The sequence below is a fragment of the Pinus tabuliformis genome, chromosome 3_2 (genome assembly GCF_031772625.1).
Source record: "Pinus tabuliformis cultivar Carrire ecotype Pingquan chromosome 3_2, CPIR1, whole genome shotgun sequence".
NCBI classification, from domain to species: Eukaryota; Viridiplantae; Streptophyta; class Pinopsida; order Pinales; family Pinaceae; genus Pinus; species Pinus tabuliformis.
This window is the reverse complement of record NC_142302.1, coordinates 1263305412-1263324976: the sequence shown is the minus strand read 5'-3', so window position 1 is coordinate 1263324976 and position 19565 is coordinate 1263305412.

Genomic DNA, 19565 nt, shown 5'->3' with positions numbered 1-19565 from the left:
AATTTGGCGTTTCATCTTCTAGGGTTAGGTTTCGGGATGTGAAGGGTTTTCCATTGTTTCTCAACAATAAATAGGCCTTCGAGCCTCATTGTAATACAGTTCGGAACAGTTCAGAGGCATGTAGCCGCCACATCTCTTCTCAGAGATAAGCTACCATCGCCCTAGCTGGTTTCTTTCCATTTCTGTTTGTAAACATATTTCAGTATTTTACAGTAATGAAATGAAGTATTATTTCCGCTGCATCTCTGTTTTTATGGTTATCGCATCTCTGTATTTATGGTTATCTCTGTAATCTATTGCGTTCCTGTTTAAATTCGGATCAGGTTTGGCCAAAATTTGGAGTGGATCGGGCCTTTTTCGTTGTTTTAGTGCCTTGGCCAACCGCCCTTGGATCTAGCGATTGTATTTTTGACATTTGTCTAAAACCATGACACCTGTGAAAAAAGTGAAGGAGGTTTTTCGTATCTGGTATGTTGTGGACAAAAACCTCTCTCCGTTTTCCAAAATTCATCTTTGATTTCTCTGAAACATCATTTGAGTGAAACTTATCCCGATGTGTGAAACAAGGAATTTTGTCGAAATGAAGCGGAATGAAGGGGATAAGGGGCTTCTAAATTCTTGGGGAAATTTTGGGGAGTAGGGAGGGATGGTAGGAAGTAGGGGAAAGTGGAATCGTGGAGATCGAGTGAGGGGAAGGGGTCCAAAAGGGTAAAACACAGGTCCAACCTAGAAAATTGCTAGGTTGTACCTCGAAACTAGGGTTTGTGCGAAAATGAGGAATTTGGGGAATCTCAGTGATGGGAAGCATTTGGTAGGGTAATTTAAGGATAGGGGAAGGTGTATGAACATCAGGATACAAGTTTTGCCGATGATTTGACCATCCAAGAGAAATTGGTTTCAAAACCCTAGGAGAGGGAAATGACCTTGCCTAGGCGCAACTGAAGCATAGATAAGCTGTAAAATGACCCTATGGAACTTGAAATGATGATGAAAAACCTCTGAATGATGATAGGCTCAGCTGAATAGTGACATAGATTGGCATTTGGGAAACTTTGAAAAGAGTGAGAGCAAACCCTAGATCTAATGTCTAGTGACCAAATTTTGCTTGAAGACTCACTGAAATGAAAAAATTTGACCTTGACACTTCAAAATCACTTTGTAAGAGCACGTTTGATCACTGGAGGAAGGCTGGAAAGACTGACACTAACATGTTCATCATTAGAAACATGATTATAACCAAAATGAACATTCGAAGGTCGATACTGATTATACCTTTCCTTGCTGTCTTTGGTGTAAGTATGGTAATGAGAGCTTGTCTCATCTCTTTCCCTACCATGGGCACTGCCATGGGATGATGGGGATGTGTTCCCATCATTCTCTTTCCTCGACGATTTTGACGATGTCTCGGAAGATTCTGACACCTTCGATCATTCTCCCTCGGTGTATCTCAAGCCTACAAATTAAGGTCTCTACTTAACCTTCAATGGTTGAGTTATGCCTTGGTTATTAACACCAAGTTCTTTTTCGTCCTCGTGATGGGATCTCCACATCTCCAACAGAAATCATACTATGTGACGATGAAAACGAAAGGAAGTCAACATCTTTTACCTCCTTTGTCGATTTGGAAAGAACTAATGAAGGCCTCTCATCATCTTTTGTTGGTGGTTCATTAGCTGTCTCTATGCATTCCCCAAATTCTTTTCTAATATACCCAAGTCCTATCTGATGGGGTAATTCCTGCACCTTGATGGGGTTGATAATTCCTTGTCCATGAATGCCCAAGCCTTTTCCTTCATACCTCATTTTATTCAACAATTTGGTTTCTTTGATGACCACTTCCATCGCAATGATTGCAATAGGTCTTCTTCATCCAAATCTATTTAACATGTTTCTTTACCTGTTGTTGAGAGGGTCTTTCATGCCTCCTCCTTTTGTGTGCTTCCATTCTTTCCCAACACTTAGAAAATGTATGGTTATTAATCCACAAAAGGTACGTGTTTTTCGATTCCATGTTTTACGTTCATCATTTAAAACATGATTATAACTGAAATGAACATTCGAAGGTCGAGTCTGATTATACCTTTCCTTGCTGTCTTTGGTGTAAGCATTGCAATGAGAGCTTGTCTCAGCTCTTTCCCTACCATGGGCACTGCCATGGGATGATGGGGATGTGTTCCCATCATTCTCTTTCCTCGACGATTTTGACGATGTCTCGGAAGATTCTGACACCTTCGAGCATTCTCCCTCGGTGTATGTCAAGCCTACAAATTGAGGTCTCTGCTTAACCTTCATTGGTTGAGTTATGCCTTGGTTATTAACACCAATTTCTTTTTTCTCCTCGTGCCTCGTCCTGGTAAGGAGCCTCATGTTTGTCCCTGTAATTGGGAGCCTCATGCTTGTCTCTTTCTATAGACTTTCATACAATATCTCCACTCTTTTGGAAATTTTGAGGGTGGTCTCGTACATCACTTTTTCATCCTCTATCGTTGCACGTTCCATTGTTCACACTGCAATTCACATCAACACAAAGACTGCTCTGATACCAATTGATCCATGTCCGGGTGTGACAAAGGACCCTTCCAAGACCTTTTACTTTCATGACGTGTTAAATTTCATTTTTAAAAGAACATAAATGAATACATCTGCAAATTGTAAAGAAGAGGAACATGACAATCATCAAAACATAAGCCATTGATAACAGAGTTCGTCCAGGAGGGACTATGTCTCCGAGCCCTTGTGTCAAGATGGTGTAGGCCGCTACATTAAGTCCTATCAATAGTGATGATGTACATAAGAGGTGATGTCACTATCATACAAGAAGAATGCCCTCACGCAGGAGTGGCTCCAAGAGATGTTCTGCTACAGGAACTCTCAGTCAAAAAGGACTCCTATCAGTATGACACAAACTCATGCATGATGAGCATCACACCAACATGGCATAAAAGGGATCTCAATGCAAACATACATGATGACAACATGAGTATCCCATAAACATACAACAAAGGGATCTCAAAACATAACATGACAAATCATGACAACAAGTACATCACATAGATGATTCCGCATCACATCAAGCAGGAATCATGAGAATGAGTAAGAAACAAGATCCCACATCAAGCATCAACAGGGATCTGTGTAGCACAATGTATAGCAAAAGAAGTACATGAATACACTACATATACCTCACAACCAGGGGCCATCTGAAGAAGCAGATGTCAAACTGTTGAAGCTATTCGTGCCATCGATCTCACGGCATCAATCGCATTGAAATGACTACTCGCACATGAATGCTGACACCTGCACTCCACTTAGAAAAGTGGCCTAGAAATGAAATGAGAAAATGGAAAATCAGAACACACCATCAGATTTGTGGCATAGAATAGTGCAAAATTGACTGTCAAATTTCTGAATTCTGAGAAAATGAAAATATGGGGCTCAAGAAATCTCTTAGATTCTCCCTAGATTCCACAAATATTCCCTCCTCCGGGTCCTCTGCAAATCTGCTGCTCAAATCAGGAAACTAACTGTGTCATCAGGTTCGTGTCGCCGAGAGGTGTAAGATTGACATAAAATTTGTCTAATTTGGACACTACAAAAATTTCACCCTCTTGAGAATTTTGCCCAATCATGGTTCCGCCTGCCTTTTCTCTGGGCTCATGGTTCCACATGTAATAAATTAATAAAAAATGGTTGCCTCGAAAAATGCACCAGTCTTTGGTCTCCGTTCTATTCTTCATCACATGGCTCTGTTCCCGTTCCACACCTCCGTTCTCAAATCTGTCGTTCGGTCCTTTCTCCTCCCCGTGCAAGTAAATTTTAAGGGTTTATATAGAAAAATATGGGCGGAGTTTACCAAGGAAACCCTGTGGCCCAATGGTCGGTAGATATATTTGGAGTGCAGAGGTCGGGGAATCAAATCCTACCCCTGCCATATATAACAAAACATTTTTTTTAAACATGCGTGGTTTGTTAAGTTGTTGGTTCGTTGTATTAATTGGTTGGCGCGCTCAAATGGTTGTACGTTGTATTCATGGTGTTGCCCGCTTAGGGGCCGGCCACGTGGGCCGGGTGGGTTCAACCCTCACAGGCACCCTTAGAAAATTCCGACACTGCTGAGATTTTTGGGGGTGTGGGCTGGGTCCACCGGAGGTGGCCCGCCCACCCCATAATAATGTGGTTACGTATATGGTGGAGGGCTCGGCAGGGTGATGGCCGCCGAGCCATGTTTAATATTTTTGTTGTAGTTCCTAGGGCGGCAGGGTCATGGCCACCTGCCCATTTTTTAATATATTTGTTGGTTATATGGGTATGAGGGCTAGCCGGGTTGGTAGCCCACCACACCAAATTATATTTCTTTTTGTTTTATTTAAAACAAATTTAGTCATTTTCGAAAATTTGAAAAAGGACCGAAGGAGGAAAATTAATTGGGCCACAAATTTTTTCAAAATTTTTCCCAGGTTGGCCGTAGTCTGGCGGCCGAGTTCTGTCCAAATTGCGGCCTCCTTAAACCTACCAAGTCAGCAAAAGTCAACCGAACTTTGACTTCTTCTAACTTTCACATACGGACTCGGTTTGACGAACCATTCACATCACTGCGATCAAGATGATGAGATCTACAATTTGATCCTGGTATGAAATCATTCTGATCACTTTCATTATCGAGCTTCCATTAGCCCTCTTTGTCTTGTGTGTGTCTCTAGAGCCACCTAGATCAATCCTCCCCACTGAAGAGCTTTTGGTCCTCCAAAAGAATGAAAAAAAATCTGAAATTTCTCTCTACCTTGTCTGCACCACAAGCATCCTGAAAGGTCTCAGTTCCATACCCTTCACCTTTGTTCTTCAGAGCCTTAAGCGATGTTCCAACACCTGCAATCTATAGTACATTATTTTTCAAATTACATGCTTGTCTTAACTGACCAACTAATGACCCAAGTGTCTGATACTTGCCACGAGTTTATAACACATACTCAGTGGTCAAGTTTACAACAAGATGTACACAATACTTCAACTATGAAAACAAGGCCACCATATCATTGTTACATCAACAAGTGATGGAAAACGCATCATCACTACAACACATAATTTACAAAGATAAGGCCAAACACTATTGTTTCTTTGACAAGTGATGGAAACATGAAATCACTTTCATAGTTTAACATGCAACTCAAAATAATATCAAACATGATTGTTGTTGAATAAGTGATGGAAACACGTCATCACTTTTACATTTTAAAATGCAACAAATCATTTACAAAAGCACAACCATGACAAGATAACATATCCAGAAACCATTTTCACTTATCAATGTGAATGGGTCATCTCCTTGTGGCGGTTTTCCTTGTCGAACAACTGCTTCATCAGGTTCATGCACTAACACTTTGTCTTTAAGGCACTGCTCTAGATGGAGCCTCCAACATGTGGCTCTTTGATGGCCACTTCAGTCACAATGACTGCAATAGGTCTTCTTCCTCCAGATCTGTTTAACATGTTTCTTTACCTATTGTTCAGAGGGTGTTTCACGCCTTCTCCTTTTGTGTGCTGCCATTATTTCCCAACACTTAGAAAATGTATGGTTATGTAATCCAAAAAAGGTACATGTTTTTCGATTCCATGTTTTATGTTCTGTTAGTGCTTGAAATTTCACCTCAGGCTAAGAAAGGTAAACCTCAAGGAAACATCAAACCACTTAGCCTCGTAGCTAGCCCTACGGGGCAGGAGAGGGCTCTCTCCGGTCTATCTCGGTAAAGATCTTCAATGGGCGAGATAACCAATAGGGAAACACTGATTTTAGGCTAGTAAACTGATCAAGAGGTTTGATTTGGGATTTTTTGGGTTTTGGTGGAAAATTGGGGAATGGCAATTTCGGGTGTGGGGATTATACATAGTTTTCGCAGGGGGTTCTTTGGGGCAAGGTAGGAGACTGTATTGATGCCTTTGAATTAAGTGAATGGATAGGAATGACCGGTGAGGGGCTAAAGCGAGCAAGAAACCTTCAAGATTTCTCTTTAGACATATGAAAACATAAATATTAAGCAAACTTAAAAGCAGAGCATGGCAATCATGAATTCTACTTTAACACTTCATTTGCCTAATTTGCAGAAGGAAAAGTAAGGAGATGATTCACATAACAAACTTACAAGTACAAAGAGAAACACACCATCAATTCATGTAACCACAGGAATCCCAAAAAGGACTGCAAAACCCTGGTCTTTCTTCCTTTGCCAAAATTGCAGAGATACAATGAGTAATACAATAGAGCTTTCTCCTTCAAGAGTCCAACCATGAAAATGACCAAGAAAGTACATAATATAGGCAATCTAACATATTTCCTTGCCTCTAGGGGTCTAGCTCATCATCCTAGGAGCTGTTTCAACCAATTCTAAACTGAGCACTACAATCTAGGCAGTCAAAACAACTTGCCTCTATAAGCTAGGAAACCAATTCATTCATTAAATGTTTACTATTTCATGAATGAATCTTCTAGAATAGGTAAACAAGTGTTATGTCAACATGAAAATACATTAATTACATCAAAGAGGGTGAAAAATCCCATCACAAGTCAAAACTGGTCAAAGCTGGGCGAATTCCTGAGCTGTAGATGAAAAATTGTGAAAATTGCCCAACAGGTCGCGCCCTAATCCTGAACAGGTCGCGCTACTTGGGAGCTACTTTTGAGGCACTTCTAGGTGTCAAAATGAGGAAAACGTGGGCTTGTTGGAAAGTTCTGGATGTCTACGTTCCAACCCAAGTGGAATTTCTGAATTTGGTGGCCATTTGCCCCTCCAAAATTGCAATCTCCCAAGACTGCTTCCTGTGTGTCAAAAAGGTGGCAGAAAGTCATTTTTTGCTTGTTTTTTGACCTTCTGGAGACTCAAAACTTGATGAAATCTCTTGGTAATTGCTGAGCAGGTGTATCTTTGCATGAAAAATCCAAAAATTCTGAGTTTTCCCGAAATGGAGTTGCCCATCGAATAGGTCGCGCGCGGCGCGCGACCTGTTGGGGAAGAAAACCTGTGTTTGGCACAAAAAATTCACAAATGACAAAATTTTCTCCAAATTTCTTGAAATTTGGGCTGGGAGTTCCCAATCAAGTACCATGCTTATTCAAAGAGGATTTGGCCAAAATTTGGAGTGGATCGGGCCTTTTTCGTTGTTTTAGTGCCTTGGCCAACCGCCCTTGGATCTAGCGATTGTATTTTTGACATTTCTCTAAAACCATGACACCTGTGAAAAAAGTGAAGGAGGTTTTTCGTATTTGGTATGTTGTGGACAAAAACCTCTCTCCGGTTTCCAAAATTCATCTTTGATTTCTCTGAAACATCATTTGAGTGAAACTTATCCCGATGTGTGAAACAAGGAATTTTGTCGAAATGAAGCGGAATGAAGGGGATAAGGGGCTTCTAAATTCTTGGGGAAATTTTGGGGAGTAGGGAGGGATGGTAGGAAGTAGGGGAAAGTAGAATCGTGGAGATCGAGTGAGGGGAAGGGGTCCAAAAGGGTAAAACACAGGTCCAACCTAGAAAATTGCTAGGTTGTACCTCGAAACTAGGGTTTGTGCGAAAATGAGGAATTTGGGGAATCTCAGTGATGGGAAGCATTTGGTAGGGTAATTTAAGGATAGGGGAAGGTGTATGAACATCAGGATACAAGTTTTGCCGATGATTTGACCGTCCAAGAGAAATTGGTTTCAAAACCCTAGGAGAGGGAAATGACCTTGCCTAGGCGCAACTGAAGCATAGATAAGCTGTAAAATGACCCTATGGAACTTGAAATGATGATGAAAAACCTCTGAATGATGATAGGCTCAGCTGAATAGTGACATAGATTGGCATTTGGGCAACTTTGAAAAGAGTGAGAGCAAACCCTAGATCTAATGCCTAGTGACCAAATTTTGCTTGAAGACTCACTGAAATGACAAAATTTGACCTTGACACTTCAAAATCACTTTGTAAGAGCACGTTTGATCACTGGAGGAAGGCTGGAAAGACTGACACTAACATGTTCATCATTAGAAACATGATTATAACCGAAATGAACATTCGAAGGTCGATACTGATTATACCTTTCCTTGCTGTCTTTGGTGTAAGTATGGTAATGAGAGCTTGTCTCATCTCTTTCCCTACCATGGGCACTGCCATGGGATGATGGGGATGTGTTCCCATCATTCTCTTTCCTCGACGATTTTGACGATGTCTCGGAAGATTCTGACACCTTCGAGCATTCTCCCTCGGTGTATCTCAAGCCTACAAATTAAGGTCTCTACTTAACCTTCAATGGTTGAGTTATGCCTTGGTTATTAACACCAAGTTCTTTTTCGTCCTCGTGACTCATCCTGGTAAGGAGCCTCATGTTTGTTCCTGTAATTGGGATCTCCACATCTCCAACAGAAATCATACTATGTGACGATGAAAACGAAAGGAAGTCAACATCTTTTACCTCCTTTGTCGATTTGGAAAGAACTAATGAGGGCCTCTCATCATCTTTTGTTGGTGGTTCATTAGCTGTCTCTATGCATTCCCCAAATTCTTTTCTAATATACCCAAGTCCTATCTGATGGGGTAATTCCTCCACCTTGATGGGGTTGATAATTCCTTGTCCATGAATGCCCAAGCCTTTTCCTTCATACCTCATTTTATTCAACAGTTTGGAGCCAATTCCTATGGTATGATTTTCAAAAACAGCGAAATCATCATCAGGAAATATACATGAAGATGGAGAACTACTTTTTACCTCACATGGGCCACGCTGTAGCTTTTCCAAGGCCTCATCCTTTGCTTGTAGTTGTAGTAGCAAACTATGTTTCTCCTCTTTCTCTTCATGTAGATGCATCTTCAATTTAGCGTTATCTGTTTGAAGACTTTGGTTGTTATGCTACTGTTCTTCCAGGGCCTCTTCCGTGGCTCACAACTGAAGCTGCAATTGCTCCTTTTCCTCTGTCTCTTTCTATAGAGTTTCATACATTATCTCCACTCTTTTGGAAATTTTGAGCATGGTCTCGTACATCACTTTTTCATCCTTTGTCGCTGCACGTTCCATTGTTCACATTGCAATTCACATCAACGCAAAGACCGCACTGATACAACTTGATCCAGGTCCCGTTATGACAAAGGACCCTTCCAAGACCTTTTACTTTCGTGATGTTTTAAATTTCATTTTTAAAAGAACATAAATGAATACATCTGTAAGCTGTAAAGAAGAGGAACATGACAATCATCAAAACATAAGCCATTGATAACAGAGTTCGTCTAGGAGGGACTACATCTCTGGGCCCTGGTGTCAAAATGGTGTAGGCCAGTGCATTAAGTGCTGTCAATAGTGATGATGTACATAAGAGGTGATGTTGCTATCATACAAGGAGAATTCCCTCACGCAGGAGTTGTTCCAAGAGATGTTCCGCTACAGGAACTCTCAATCAAACATGACTCCTATCAATATGACACAAACTCATGCATGATGAGCATCCCGCCAACATGGCACAAAAGGGATCTCAATGCAAACATACATGACAATAACATGAGTATCCCATCAACATACAACAAAGGGATCTCAAAACATAAGATGACAAATTACAACAAGTACATCACATAGATGACTCTGCGTCACATCAAGCAGGAATCATGAAAATGAGTAAGAAACAAGATCCCACATCAAGCATCAATAGGGATCTGTGCAGCACAATGCATAGCAAAAGAATTACATGAATACACTGCATATACCTCACAACCAGGGGCCATCTAAAGAAGCATATGTCAAACTGCTGAAGTTGTTCATGCCATCGATCTCATAGCATCAATCGCATGGAAATGACTACTCGCACATGAATGTTGACACCTGCACTCCACTTAGAAAAGTGGCCAAAAAATGAAATGATCAAATGGAAAATCTGAACAAACCATCCGATTTGTGGCATCGAATAGTGCAAAATCGACTGTCAAATTTTTGAATTCTGAGAAAATGAAAATCTCGGGCTCAAGGAATCTTTTAGATTCCCCCTAGATTCCTCAAAGATTCCCTCCTGGTCCTCTGCAAATCTTCTACTCAGATCAGGAAACTGCCTGCGCCATCAGGTTTGTGTCGCTAAGAGGTGTAAGATCAACATAAAATTTGTCCAATTTTGACACTACAAAAATTTCACCCTCCTGAGAATTTTGCCCAATCATGGTTCTGCCTGCCTTTTTTCTGGGCTCATGGTTCCACCTGCAATAAACTAATAAAAAATGGTTGCCTCAAAAAATGCACCAGTATTTGGCCGTTGTTCCATTCTGCATCACATGGCTCTGTTCCTGTTCCACACCTTCGTTCTCAAATCCACCGTTCGGTCCTTTCTCCTCCCCGTGCAAGTAAATTTTAAAGGTTTATATAGAAAAATATGGGCGGAGTTTACCAAGGAAACCCCGTGGCCCAACGGTTGGTGGATATATTTGGAGCGCGAAGGTCAGGGGATCAAATCCCGCCCCTGCCATATATAACAAAACATTTTTTTTTAAACATGCGTGGTTTGTTGAGTTGTTGGTTCGTTGTATTAATTGGTTGGCGCGCTCAAATGGTTGTACGTTGTATTCATGGTGTTGCCCACTTGGGGGCCAGCCACATGGGCCAAGCGGGTTCGATCCCTGCCGGCACCCTTACCAAATTCCGGCACCGCTGAGATTTTTGGGGGTGTGGGCCGGGTCCACCAGAGGTGGCCCGCCCACCCCATAATAATGTGGTTACGTATATGGTGGAGGGCTTGGCGGGGTGATGGCTGCCGCGCCATGTTTAATATTTTTGTTGCGGCTCCAGGGGCAGTGGGGTCATGGCTGCTTGCCCCTTTTTTAATATATTTGTTGGTTATATGGGTATGAGGGGTGGCAGGGTTGGTGGCCTGCCACCCCAAATTATATTTTTTTTTGTTTTATTTAAAACAAATTTAGTCATTTTCAAAAATTTGAAAAAGGACTGAAGGAGGCAAATTAACCAGGCCACAAATTCACTCGAAATATGGCCCAAGTTGGCTGGAATTCGGTGGTTGGGTTCTGTCCAAATTGTGGCCTCCTGAAGCCTACACAGTCAGCAAAAGTCAACCGAACTTTGACTGCTTCTAACTTTCGCATTCAGACTCGGTTTGATGAACCGTTCACATCACCGCGATCAGGATGACAAGATCTACGCTTTGGTCCTAGTCTGAAATCATTCTGATCACTTTGATTTTCGAGTTTCCATCAACCCTCTTTGCTCTGTGTGTGTCTCTGGAGCCACCTGGATCAATCCTCCCCACTGAGGCACTTTTGGTTCTCCAAAAGCATGAAAAATAATCTACAATTTCTTTGTACCTTGTCTGCACCACAAGCATCCTTAAAGATCTCGCTTCCATCTCCTTCACCTTTGTTCTTCGGAGCCTTAAGTGATGATCTAACACCTGCAATCTGTAGTACATTGTTTTGCAAATGACATGCTTGTCTTAACTGACAAACTAATGACCCAACCGTCCCACACTTGCCACGAGTTTATAACACATACTCGGTGGTCAAGTTTACAACAAGATGGACACAATACTTCAACTACGAAAATAAGGCTAACATATCATTGTTGCTTCAACAAGTGATGGAAAACACATCATCATCGCAACACATGATTTACAAAGATAAGGCCAAACACTATCGTTTCTTTGACAAGTGATGGAAACATGACATCACTTTCAGAGTTTAACATGCAACTCAAAATAATATCAAACATGATTGTTGCTGAACAAGTGATGGAAACACGTCATCACTTTTACATTTTAAATTGCAACAAATGATTTACAAAAGCATGACCATGAAAATATAACATATCCAGAAACAATTTTTCACTTATCAATGTGAATGGGTCATCTCCTTGTGGCGGCTTTCCTTGTCGAACAACTGCTTCATCAGGTTCATGCACCAACACTTTGTCTTTAAGGCGCTGCTCTGGATGGAGCCTCCAACATGTGACTCTTTGATGGCCACTTCTGTCGCAATGACTGCAATAGGTCTTCTTCCTCCAGATTTGTTTAACATGTTTCTTTACCTGTTGTTGAGAGGCTCTTTCACGCCTCCTCATTTTGTGTGTTGTCATTCTTTCCCAACACTTAGAAAATGTATGGTTATGTAATCCACAAAAGGTACATGTTTTTCGATTCCATGTTTTACGTTCATCATTAAAAACATGATTATAACCGAAATGAACATTCGAAGGGCAAGACGGAATATACCTTTCCTTGCTGTCTTTGGTGTAAGTATGGAAATGAGAGCTTGTCTCAGCTCTTTCCCTGCCATTTTGCACTGCCATGGGATGATGGGGATGTGTTCCCATCATTCTCTTTCCTTGACGATTTTGACGATGTCTCGGAATATTCTGACACCTTCGAGCATTCTCCCTCAGTGTATCTTAAGCCTGCAAATTGAGGTCTCTGCTTAACCTTCAATGTTTGAGCTATGCCTTGGTTATTAACACCAAGTTATTTTTCCTCCTCGTGCCTCATCCTGGTAAGGAGCCTCATGTTTGTCCCTGTATTTTGGATCTCCACATCTCCAACAGAAATCGTACTATGTGACGATGAAACCGAAAGGAAGTCAACATCTTTTACCTCCTTTGTCGATTTGGAAAGAACTAATGAGGGCCTCTCATCATCTATTGTTGGTAGTTCACTAGTTGTCTTGGCGCATTCCCCAACTTATTTTCTAACATACCCAAGTCCTTTCCAGTAGGGTAATTCCTCCACCTTGACGGGGTTGATAATGCCTTGGCCATGAATGCCAAAGCCTTTTCCTTCATACCCCATTTTCTTCAACAGTTTGGAGCAAATTCCTATGGTAATATTTCAAAAACAACGAAATCATCATCAGGAAATATACATAAAGCTGGAGAACTACTTTTTACCTCACATGGATCATGCTGTTGCTTTTCCAAGGCCTCGTCCTTTGCTTGTTGTTGTCGTAGAAAACTATGTTTCTCCTCTTTCTCTTCATGTAGACGCATCTTCAATTCAGCATTATCTGTTTGAAGACTTTGGATGTTATGCTTCAGTTCTTCCAGGGCCTCTTCTGTGGCTCGCAACTAAAGCTACAATCACTCCTTTTCCTCTGTCTCTTTCTATAGAGTTTCATACATTATCTCCACTCTTTTGGAAATTTTGAGTATGGTCTCGTACACTGCTTTTTCATCCTCTGTCGCTGCACATTCCATTGTTCACACTGCAATTCACATCAACGCAAAGACCACTCTGATACCACTTGATCCAGGTCCGGGTGTGACAAAGGACCCTTCCAAGACCTTTTTATTTCATGATGTGTTAAATTCCATTTTTAAAAGAACATACATGAATACATCTGCAAGCTATAAATAAGAGGAACATGACAGTCATAAAAACATAAGCCATTGATAACGAAGTTTGTCTGGGAGGGACTACGTCTCTGGGCGCCGGTGTTAAGATGGTGTAGGCCGCTGCATTAAGTGTTATCAATAGTGATGATTTACATAAGAGGTGATGTCTCTATCATACAAGGAGAATGCCCTCACGCAGGAGTGGCTCCAACAGATGTTCTGCTATAGGAACTCTTAGTCAAAAAGGACTCCTATCAGTATGACACAAACTCATGCATGATGAGCATCCCGTAAACATGGCACAAAAGGCATCTCAATGCAAACATACATGACGATAACATGAGTATCCCATCAACATACGACAAAGGGATCTCAAAACATAACATGACAAATCATGACAACAAGTACATCACATAGATGACTCCGCGTCACATCAAGCAGTAAATCATGAAAACGAGTAAGAAACAAGATCCCACATCAAGCATCAACAGGGATCTGTGCAGCATAATGCATAGCAAAAGAAGTACATGAATACACTGCATATACCTGACAACCAGGGGCCAGCTGAAGAAGCGGATGTCAAACTGCTGAAGTTGTTCGTGCCATCGATCTCATGGCATCAATCACATGGAAATGAAGACTCGCACATGAATGCTAACACCTACACTCTACTTAGAAAAGTGGCCAAAAAATGAAATGAGAAAATGGAAAATTTGAACACATCATCAGATTTGTGGTGTCGAATAGTGCAAAATCGACTGTCAAATTTCTGAATTCTGAGAAAATGAAAATCTCGGGCTCAATGAATCTTTTATATTCCCCCTAGATTCCTCAAAGATTCCCTCCTCTGGTTCCTCTACAGATATGTTGCTCAGATCACGAAACTGGCTACGCCATCAGTTTCGTGTGGCTGAGCGGAGTAAGATCGACATAAAATTTGTCCAATTTGGACACTGCAAAAATTTCACCCTCCTGAGAATTTCGCCCAACCATTGTTTCGCCTACCTTTTCTCTGGGCTCATGGTTCCACCTACAATAATTTAATAAATAAATGGTTGCCTCAAAAAATGCACCAGTCTTTGGCCTCCTTTCCGTTCTGCATCACGTGGCTGCATTCCTGTTCCACACCTCTGTTCTCAAATCTGTCGTTCGGTCCTTTCTCCTCCCCGTGCAAGTAAATTTTAAGGGTTTATATAGAAAAATATGGGCAGAGTTTACCAAGGAAACCCTGTGGCACAACGGTCGGTGGATATTTTTGGAGTGCAAAGGTCGGGGGATCAAATCTCACCCCTGCCATATATAACAAAACATTTTTTTAAAAACATGTGCAGTTTGTTAAGTTTTTGGTTCGTTGTATTAATTGGCTAGCGCGCTCAAATGGTTGTATGTTGTATTCATGGTGCCGCCTGCTTGGGGGCCAGCCATGTGGGTTGGGTAGGTTCGACCCCGGCCGACACCCTTACCAAATTCTGGCACCTTTGAGATTTTTGGGGGTGTGGGCCGGGTCCACCGGAGGTGGCCAGCCAACCCCATAATAATGTGGTTACATATATGGTGGAGGGCTCAGCGGGGTGATGGCCGCTGAGCCATGTTTAATAATTTTTGTTACGGTTCTGGGGGCGGTGGGCTCATGGCCACCCACCCCTTTTTAAATATATTTTTTGGTTATATGGGTATGAGGGGTGGCGGGGTTGGTGGCCTGCCACCCAAAATTATATTTTTTTTTGTTTTATTTAAAACAAATTTAGTTATTTTTGAAGATTTGAAAAAGGACGATAGAAGGAAAATTAACCAGGCCACAAATTCGCCTGGAATCTGGCCCAGGTTGGACAGAATCCGGTGGCTGGGTTCTATCCAAATTGTGGCCTCCTTAAGCCTACCTAGTCAGCAAAAGTCAACCAAACTTTGACTGCTTCTAACTTTCGCATCCAAATTCGGTTTGATGAACCATTCACATCACCGCGATTAGGATGATGATATCTACGCTTTGGTCTTGGTTTGAAATCATTCTAATCACTTTGATTTTCGAGCTTCCATCAGCCCTCTTTGTCCTATGTGTGTCTCTAGAGCCACCTGGATCAATCCTCCCCACTGAGGAGCTTTTGGTCCTCCAAAAGCATGAAAAATAATCTGCAATTTCTTTGTACCTTGTCTACCGCACAAGCATCCTGAAAGGTCTCGCTTCCATCTCCTTCACCTTTGTTCTTCGGAGTCTTAAGCGATGATCTGACACCTGCAATTTGTAGTACATTGTTTTGAAAATTACATGCTTGTCTTAACTGACAAACTAATGACCCAAGCATCCCACACTTGCCACGAGTTTATAACACATACTCGATGGTCAAGTTTACAACAAGATGGACACAATACTTCAACTACGAAAACAAGGCCAACATATCATTGTTGCTTCAACAAGTGATGGAAAACACATCGTCACTGCAACACATGATTTACAAAGATAAGGCCAAACACTATCGTTTCTTTGACAAGTGATGGAAACATGACATCACTTTCAGAGTTTAACATGCAACTCAAAATAATATCAAACATGATTGTTGCTAAACAAGTGATAGAAACACGTCATCACTTTTACATTTTAAAATGCAACGAATGATTTACAAAAGCATGACCATGACAAGATAACATGTCCAGAAACCATTTTTCACTTATCAATGTGAATGGGTCATCTCCTTGTGGTGGTTTTCCTTGTCAAACAACTTCTTCATCAGGTTCATGCACCCACACTTTTTCTTTAAGGTGCTGCTCTGGATGGAACCTCCAACATGTGGCTCTTTGATGGCCACTTTTGTCGCAATGACTGCAATAGGTCTTCTTCCTCCAGATATATTTAACATGTTTCTTTACCTGTCATTGAGAGGGTATTTCACGCCTCCTCCTTTTGTGTGTTGTTGTTCTTTCCCAACACTTAGAAAATGTATGGTTATGTCATCTATAAAAGGTACATGTTTTTCGATTCCATGTTTTATGTTGATCATTAAAAACATGATTATAACTGAAATGAACATTCGAAGGTCGATACTGATTATACCTTTCCTTGTTGTCTTTGGTGTAAGTATGGAAATGAGAGCTTGTCTCATCTCTTTCCCTGCCATGTGCACTGCCATGGGATGATGGGGCTATGTTCCCATCATTCTCTTTCCTCGACGATTTCGACGATGTCTCGGAAGATTCTGACACCTTCGAGAATTCTCCCTCGGTGTATCTCAAGCCTACAAATTGACGTCTCTGCTTAACCTTCATTGGTTGAGTTATGCCTTGGTTATTAACACCAAGTTCTTTTTTCTCCTCGTGCCTCGTCCTGGTAAGGAGCCTCATGTTTGTCCCTGTAATTGGGATCTGCACATCTCCAATAGAAATCATACTATGTGACGACGAAACCAAAAGGAAGTCAACATCTTTTACCTCCTTTGTCAATTTGGAAAGAACTGATGAGGGCCTCTCATTATCAATTGTTGGTAGTTCTCTAGCTGTCTCTGCACATTCCCCAACTTCTTTTCTGACATACCCAAGTCCTATCTGACGGGGTAATTACTCCTCCTTGATGGGGTTGATAATGCCTTGGCCATGGACACCCAAGCCTTTTCCCTCATACCCCATTTTCTTCAACAGTTTGGAGCCATTTCCTGTGGTATGATTTTCAAAAACAATGAAATCATCATCAGGGAATATGCATGAAGATGGAGAACTACTTTTTACCTCACATGGATCACACTACAACTTTTCCAAGGCCTTGTCCTTTGCTTGCAGCTGTCGTAGCAAACTATGTTTCTCCTCTTTCTCTTCATGTAGATGCATCTTAAATTTAGTTATTTGTATGAAGACTTTGGTTGTTATGCTTCAGTTCTTCCAGGGCCTCTTCTGTGGCTCGCAACTGAACCTGCAATCGCTCCATTTTGTCTGTCTCTTTCTATATAGTTTCATACATTATCTCCACTCTTTTGGAAATTTTGAGCATGGTCTCGTACATCACTTTTCCATCCTCTGTCTCTACACGTTCCATTGTTCACACTGCAATTCACATCAATGCAAAGACCACTCGGATAACACTTGATCCAAGTCCAGGTGTGACAAAGGACCCTTCTAATACCTTTTACTTTCATGATGTGTTAAATTGCATATTTAAAAGAACATAAATGAATACATCTGCAAAATGTAAAGAAGAGGAACATGACAATCATCAAAACATAAGCTGTTGATAATGGAGTTCATCCAGGAGGGACTACGTCTCCGGGCCCCGGTGTCAAGATGGTGTAGGCCACTGCATTAAGTGTTGTCAATAGTGATGATGTACATAAGAGGTGATGTTGCTATCATACAAGGAGAATGCCCTCATGCAGGAGTGGCTCCAAGAGATGCTCCGCTACAGGAACTCTCAGTCGAAAAGGACTCCTATCAGTATGACACAAACTCATGCATGATGAGAATCCCACCAACATGGCATAAAAGGGATCTCAATGCAAACATACATGACGACAACATGAGTATCCCATCAACATACAACAAAGGGATCTCAAAACATAACAAGACGAATCATGACAACAAGTACATCACATAGATGATTCTGCATCACATCAAGCAGGAATAATGAAAACGAGTAAGAAACAAGATCCCACATCAAGCATCAACAGGGATCTGTGTAGCACAATGCATAGAAAAAGAAGTACATTAATACACTGCATATACCTCACAACTAGGGGCCATCTGAAGAAGCGAATGTCAAACTGCTAAAGTTTTTTGTGCCATCGATCTCACGACATCAATTGCATGGAAATCACTGCTCGCACATGAATACTGGCACCTGCACTCCACTTAGAAAAGTGGTTGAAAAATAAAATGAGCAAATGGAAAATCTGAACACACCATCAGATTTGTGGTGTCGAATAGTGTAAAATCGGCTGTCAAATTTCTGAATTCTGGGAAAATGAAAATCTGGGGCTCAAGGAATATTTTAGATTCCCCCCTAAATTCCTCAAAAATTCCCTCCTCCGGGTCCTATGCAAATATGCTGCTCATATCAGGAAGCCGACTGCGCCATCAAGTTCGTGTCATTGAGAGGTGTAAGATCGATATAAAATTTGTCTAATTTGGAGACTGCAAAAATTTCACCCTGCTGAGAATTTCACCCAATCATGGTTATGCCTGCCTTTTCTCTGGGCTCATGGTTCCACCTGCAATAAATTAATAAAAGAATGGTTGCCTCGAAAAATGTGCCAGTCTTTGGCCTCCGTTCTGTTCTGCATCACATGGCTCTATTCGCGTTCCACACCTCCATTCTCAAATCCGCCGTTCGGTCCTTTCTCCTCCCCGTGCAAGTAAATTTTAAGGTTTTATGTAGAAAAATATGGGTGGAGTTTACCAAGGAAACCCTGTGGCCCAACCGTCGGCAAATATATTTGGAGCGCGAAGGTCGGGGGATCAAATCCCGTGCCCGCCATATATAAATATTTTTTTTTTAAACATGCACAGTTTGTTAAGTTGTTGGTTCGTTGTATTAATTGGTTGGCACGCTCAAATGGTTGTATGTTGTATTCATGGTGCTGCCTGCTTGGGGGCTGACCACATGGGCCGGGCGGGTTCGACCCCTGCCGGCACCCTTACCAAATTCTGACACTGTTGAGATTTTTGGGGGTGTGGGCCGGGTCCACCGAAGGTGGCCCGCCCACCCCATATTAATGTGGTTACGTATATGGTGGAGGGCTTGGCGGGGTGATGACCACCGAGCCATGTTTAATATTTTTGTTGCGGTTTCAGGGGTGGCGGGTTCATGGTCGCCTGCCCCTTTTTTAATATATTTGTTGGTTATATGGGTATGAGGGGTGGCGGGGTTGGTGGCCCGCCACCCCAAATTATATATATATATATTTTTTTGTTTTATTTAAAACAAATTTAGTCATTTTCGAAAATTTGAAAAAGGACCGAAGGAGGCAAATTAACCGGGCCACAAACTTGCCTGAAATCTGGCCCAGATTGGCCAGAATCTAGTGGCCGAGTTCTATCCAAATTGTGGCCTCCTTAAGCCTACCCAGTTAACAAAAGTCAACCGAACTTTTACTGCTTCTAACTTTCGCATACAGACCCGGTGTGACGAACTGTTTAATTCACCACAATCAGAACAAGGAGATCTATGCTTTGGTCCTGGTCCGAAATCATTCTGATCACTTCGATTTTTGAGCTTCCATCAGCCCTCTTTGTCCTATGTCTGTCTCTGGAGCCACCTA